The sequence below is a fragment of the Perognathus longimembris genome, chromosome 11 (assembly GCF_023159225.1).
Source record: "Perognathus longimembris pacificus isolate PPM17 chromosome 11, ASM2315922v1, whole genome shotgun sequence".
NCBI lineage: Eukaryota > Metazoa > Chordata > Mammalia > Rodentia > Heteromyidae > Perognathus > Perognathus longimembris.
The window spans coordinates 8,293,462-8,300,008 of record NC_063171.1 but is presented as its reverse complement, the minus strand read 5'-3'; the positions used below and the strand labels follow the sequence as shown (position 1 = coordinate 8,300,008).

Here is a 6,547-nt window from a genome sequence, read left to right as displayed (position 1 = left end):
CAAAAGGCAGCACAGCATTCTTGAGATAAAGTCATTATGGAAAAACTGGGATTGTTGAAGGGTATGGTATCAATAGAAGTTGGAGACATACATCCATACAAGATAGTGAATAACCACAAGTTGGTTTGTGCAAATTAACAATCACCTTTGTATGTTCCCTTCAAACACCGATGAAGACACTTTTAATGTGAATTTAAAATATGCATACCTAACTCACTTGTAACATAGGTAGGTATTGTAATTGCATAAGCGATTGGGATTGACATGTGTATACTTTCTCATTGGTTTCTATATTATATATGTGCTTCTCTTATTATTTATAGGTAGAAGTTCATTATGAATCATAGAAATCACACGTTCAATAATGACTTCATACTTGGGGGACTTTTCTCTTCTTCCCAAGCAAGTCTAGGCTCCTTCTTATGTCTATTTTTCATCTTTGTCATGACCTTGACAGAAAACGTACTCATGATCCTCCTCATCCGAGGTGATTTATGACTCCATACCCCCAATGTACTTCCTGCTCTGCCATCTCTCCTTCATGGATATCTTGCATATTTCCAACATTGTCCCCAAGATGATCACTGATTTTCTGTCAGGCAGCAGAACCATTTCCTTTGTGGGTTGTGGCTTTCAGTTATTCGTGTCTCTCATCCTACTAGGCAGCGAGTGTCTCCTCCTGGCCGCCATGTCCTATGATCACTATGCAGCCATCTGTCACCCACTGCGCTACCCAGTGATCATGAAGGAGGCTGTCAGCAGACTCATGGCTGCAGGATCCTGGCTGGTTGGGACCTTCAACTCCATAGTGCACACAGCAAATATCATACATTTATCCTTCTGTCATTCTAGGGCCAGTGATCACTTTTTCTGTGAAATCTCTGCTTTGCTGACACTGTCCTGTGTAGCCACATCACACTATGAAAAAATAGTATATTTAAGTGGAATTATTTTTCTTCTGACCCCGTTCTCCATCATCTTCTTATCGTACATATTTTTTTTTAATTTATTTTTTGTTTATTGCCAAAGTGATGTACAGAGAGGTTACAGTTTCATACCTTAGGCCTCGGCCTAGTGGGCAAGTGTGGCTCATATTCATGAAGCCCTAGGTTGGGTATACAGAAAAGGCCAGAAGAGTTGCTGCGGCTCAAGTGGCAGAGTGCTAGCCTTGAGCAAAAAGAAACCAGGGACAGTGCTCAGGCCCTGAGTCCAAGCCACAGGACTGGCAAAAATAAAATAAATAAATAAATAAATAAAAAGTTACTGGCATTCATGAAGCCCTGGGTTTGATTCCTCAGCACCACATGTATAGAAAAAGCCAGAAGTGGCTCTGTGGCTCCAGTGGTAGAGCGCTAGTCTTGAGCAAAATAAAAAAGAAGCCAGAAACAGTGCTCAGGCCCCAAGTTCAAGCCCCAGGATTGGCAAAAAAAAAAAAAAAAAGCTGAAGCTTAATTTAAACATAATGAGTAGTTTGGGCTGGGAATATGGCCTAGTGGCAAGAGTGTTTGCCTTGCACATAAAAATTTTGCACACAGTCTTCCAAATAAAATCCTCAGAGGCACAGAAAAAGTCCCTTTCCACCTGTTCCTTCCACATGGTTATGGTTACAATGTACTATAGGCCATGTATCATCACCTATATGAAGCCAAGATCATACCACACTTCAGGCCAGGATAAGTTCCTGGCCATATTCTACACTATTGTCACACCCCTGCTTAACCCCATCATCTACAGTTTTAGGAATAAAGAGGTTCTGGCATCTGTTAAAAATAAGCTGCAAAGTAACTTTCTATACAAAAAATGAATAGAACCATGCATACATATATTTTATGTTGGCTTTTACATATGTGATATGCTTAAGGTTAATGAATATAACTATTATCATTGTTGTTGGTTGTGGGGCTTGAACTCAGGGCAAAGCACTGTTCCTGAACTCCTTTTGCTCAAAGCTTGCACTCTACCACTTTGAGCAACACTACCTCTTCTGCTTTTCTGTGGAGTTATGTGGAGTTAAGAAATTCATATACTTTCCTGCCCAGGATGTCTTTGAACCCACAATCCTCAGATTTCAGCCTCCTGATTACCTAGGACTACAAGCATGAGCCACCAGCACTCACTTTTCTATTATTTTATATTTTTTGTGTTCTTATTATGTCTTGAATATAATGCCTCAAGCACTCATTAGGCTGCCTCTCTGTGTATATATTAGACCTTAGGTTTCCATGTGTACTTCACTGAGCCATGTACAGCCTCTCACTCCCATTTACATCCACTGATTTACTGACTTCAGGAAATTCTGTGCTGAAATATTATAATGTAGTCACCATACTGTGCTCCAACAAAAACTATTAGATAATTGTGCCCTGAAATGGAAATGTATCTCAAGTTTCATATGAATATATATTAGTCCTGGTACTTGAATTCAGGGTTTGGGCACTGCCTCTGAGTTTTGTGCTCAAGAATAACACTCTATCACTTGATCCACAGTTCCACTTGTAGCTTTTTGGTGGTTACTTTAAAATGAGAGTCATAGACTTTCCTATCCATAATGGCTTTGAACATAATCCTTCGAAACCAGCCCCCTCACTAGCTAGGATTACAGATGAGAGCTACTGAAGTCAGGCCACTGCTTTTGTTGATTTGTTTTGAGTATTTGTCTATGTGGACTGACTTCAGACTGTGATTCTCTGATCTCAATCTCTTGATTAGCTATTGTTACTGTCATTCCCTTCTGCCCTGTAACATTTCTTTTAAAGACAGGTTTGTCTTTTTCTTTAGAAAAAAGAAGAGTGTGTTTTCTTCTTTTGATTTTTTAAAATTAATTTTCTTGATTAGTTTTCTAAGACACGGGGTTTTAATTGAGAGACAGGGAATCTGTGTTCATTGTTTATCACTTGGTATCTTTTGTAGTCCATAGATACACTTATAGGAAGTAACAAGTTGACCAATAGTCATATTGTGATTGTAAATCATATTGTGATTGTAAATCTAGTCAAGAAATTATCTGTATGATTTAATTATATCTATTTATAGTAAATATTAATTCATGTGTCATTTATGATTTATAAAAATTTATATAGTGTTGATAGAACAAAATTCACTACAATTAATTTATTAAAAATCCCTAACCAATTTAACCTATTTCCATTTCTTGGCCTCATGCTGCCCTCCATGTGTATTTCAGTAAGTCATGTACAACCTCTCACTCCCATTTACATCCCCTGATTCACTCTGTGCTAAAATATTATAATGTAGTCACCATACTGTGCTCTAACCAAAACTGTTAGTTAAATATGGTCTGAAATGTATCTCTTGTTTCACAGGCATATTCAGTTTCAAATGTCCACTGTTGAAAAATTCTTAATGAATTTATTGCACAGAGGGAAATATTTCCAGTAAAAATTGGTTTGAATACTGTATGAATGCAAAATATATATATATATATATATATATATCACTATATAATGATCAAATGCTTCAAGTTAATTATGCCCTAGCAATCATTTGACACTGAATAAATAAAGGGTAATTTTAAGTATCATGGTATTGACTAATAATTTTGTAAATAGTTATTAGACTCATAACGATATACAACAAAACAAAATAAATCTTAGGGAGCTGGGAATATGACCTAGTGGTAGAGTACTTTCTTCACATACATGAAGCCCTGGGTTTAATTCCTCAGCACCACATGTATAGAAAAAACCAGAAGTGGCGCTGTGGCTCAAGTGGTAGAGTGTTAGCCTTGATAACAACAACAAACAAAGAAGCCAGGGGCAGTGTTCAGGCTGAGTTCAAGCCCCAGGACTGGCCAAAAAAAAAACAACCCCAAAACATTATAAATCTTAGCAAAGTATTTGAAGTATATGACACTGTGGTATAAAAGATATAGACCTGAAAAGTGGTACAGAATCTTTTAAAAGTATTCTCTCCCAAAGTATACTAAGGATATTAAATATATTTATGTCATATTTTAAATGGTTGAACTAAAACTGATTAAAGTTGCAAAAATGATTCTATATTAATTAAAATAATTCATGAAAACATCAGTTTTGATTTTATTATCATAATTTCATTTGATTGTTTTAATAATGAAGATTATTGTTTTAGCATAAAACAGTTATTATGAGCAGAAATTTAAAAATTATGTAGAAATCTTCATGCTAAATATACATTGCACCTTGTGCTTCATATTTCAGTTTCCGTTTATATCACATGTTGGTATCTATTGGTATGAAAAAATGGAAATTAAATAATCAAAACATCAATTATTTTTGTAGATAAAGACAATACAGAAATCACATGTTAAATACTAAACAGGTATGTAATTCCAAATAAGTTTAGAAATAAACCAACTTTGTGTGATTGAGGTAATAACTATTCCCCTGGTAAAAATACAGGTATATGGAATACCAAGCCTACAATGAGAAGAGTAAAGGTTTCCTTGACAAAAATGAGAGTAGTTAAAGCACTCTGAGGTATAAGAAATACATGGAAGAATTTGGGAACTGGAAATAGAATGAAGTATAAACAACAAATGCAAAAAATTAACTTTGATATTAATCAATCCATCTATAATATATTGCATTCTATATATGATAATAATCATGGTAGGAGTTCAGATTTGTGTTGCACAATGGAAAGTTAGGTGCTCCATTATGAAGCCTGTTGAAGAATACACAATCTGGCTGTGTTCTTTATACTTCAATAATAACATATAATAGGAAACATCTGATTCACACTCGATTACTTACCATGTGAGTAGAGATATGAAAATGAATTTGAAAGTTATCTTTTCTTCATTTAGAAGGTATACCAATGTATGAGTAAGAGGCAGTTGGACACATTTTATGTAATTCCAGATTTTTCTTTCTCTCTGTTTCTAAACTGCCTTGTAACATACTATAATAACCAACCAAACTCTACAGAGACAATTTTTTTTTCGGAATAATTACTTATTTATTATCAAAGTGATGTACAGAGGGGTTACAGTTTCATATATAAGGCAGTGGGTACATTTCTTGTACAACCTGTTACCTCCTCCCTTATTCCCCTTCCTCCCCCCTCCCCATTTCCTCTCTCCCCAAGACTTGTTCAGTTGGTTTACACCAAATGGTTTTGTAAGTATTGCTTTCGGAGTCGTTTGTTTTTTTATCCATTGTCTCTCGATTTTGATATTCCCTTTCCCTTCCCTAGTTCTAATACAGTATCTAGGGTACTCAAATAATATACAGTGATAGCATGGGGACAACCACAGGCAGGGGATACAAGAGGATCATCAACAACAACAAAAAAAAGCCCTATGGTTTCACATGGCATGTTGAAAGTAATCACAACATTGATATAACACTCATTTCCATAACAAGGAGTTCATTTCACTTAACTTCATATTATGTGTTCATAAGGATATAGCTATTGGGCTATTGTGATCCTCTGCTGTGACTAGCCTAAACCTGTACTAATTATTTTCTATGAGGGAAACCATAGAGTCCATGTTTCTTTAGGTCTGGCTCACTTCAATTAATACAATTTTTTACAAGTCCTTCCATTTCCTTACAAGTGGGACAATGTCATTCTTTCTGATATTGTATATATGTACCACATTTTCCTGATCCATTCATCCATTGAGGGGCATTTGGGTTGGTTCCATATTTTAGCAATGACAAGTTGTGCTGCGATGAACATTGTTGTGCTGGTGGCTTTAGTGTGTTCTTGTTTGTAGTTTTTTGGGTAGATGCCCAAAAGTGGGGCTGCTGGGTTGTAGGGGAGCTCTATGTTTAGCCTTCTGAGGAATCTCCATACCGCTTTCCAGAGTGGCTGAACAAGTTTACATTCCCACCAACAATTTAGTAGGCTTCCCTTTTGGTCACATCCCCTCCAGCATTTGTTATTGTTAGTTTTCCTGATAATGGACATTCTTATAGAGACAAATTTTCACCATCCAGAAATATTTGAGCTTCAGCAGAAAATGGGTAAGGTAGCAAACCAAATGGACAAATGCCTCTTTACTCTAAGCCCAAATGGACAGGATTTTAACATTAATCACCATTTCTCTACATTTCATCCACACTTAGTCAACAAACGTCACTTTTCATACTGCTCACAAGAAGTCTGTCTTTTGATTTTGTTTCTCATGGTAGAAGTTAATCTTTGCTTCTATAACATCTCTTATGTTTGTTCTGTCTAAAGCTTTTATGATACTATGCTGATTTAATAGATGAAATCAAAGGAAACCTCGAATAATGCTCAGGAGCATTTGGGGCTTGGTCTTAATAGAGGGACTTAGGGGCTTTGTGTAGCTAGTATTTAAGTAAACCTCTGACAATTTATATTCTCAGCATTCTTCTTTTTTTAATGTGTGTATGTAGGTGTTGGGGATCCCTACTATGGACTGAGCTATGGTTCTGTGCACGTTTCCTTTCCTTTTTAGTTCAAAGTTGGTTCTCTCCCTCTTAAACCACAGCTCACTACTGGATTTTTCATGGTTAATTGGAAATAAAAGACTAACAAACTTTTCTGACCATGCTGGCTTTAAACCACTATCCTG

At 36.0% G+C, this 6,547-nt stretch overlaps 1 pseudogene; it reads left to right on the top strand.

Moving 5' to 3' along the window:
• The first annotated feature begins 336 nt into the window (after positions 1-336).
• LOC125359979 lies at positions 337-1,804 on the top strand (annotated as a pseudogene).
• The last annotated feature ends 4,743 nt before the right edge of the window (positions 1,805-6,547 follow it).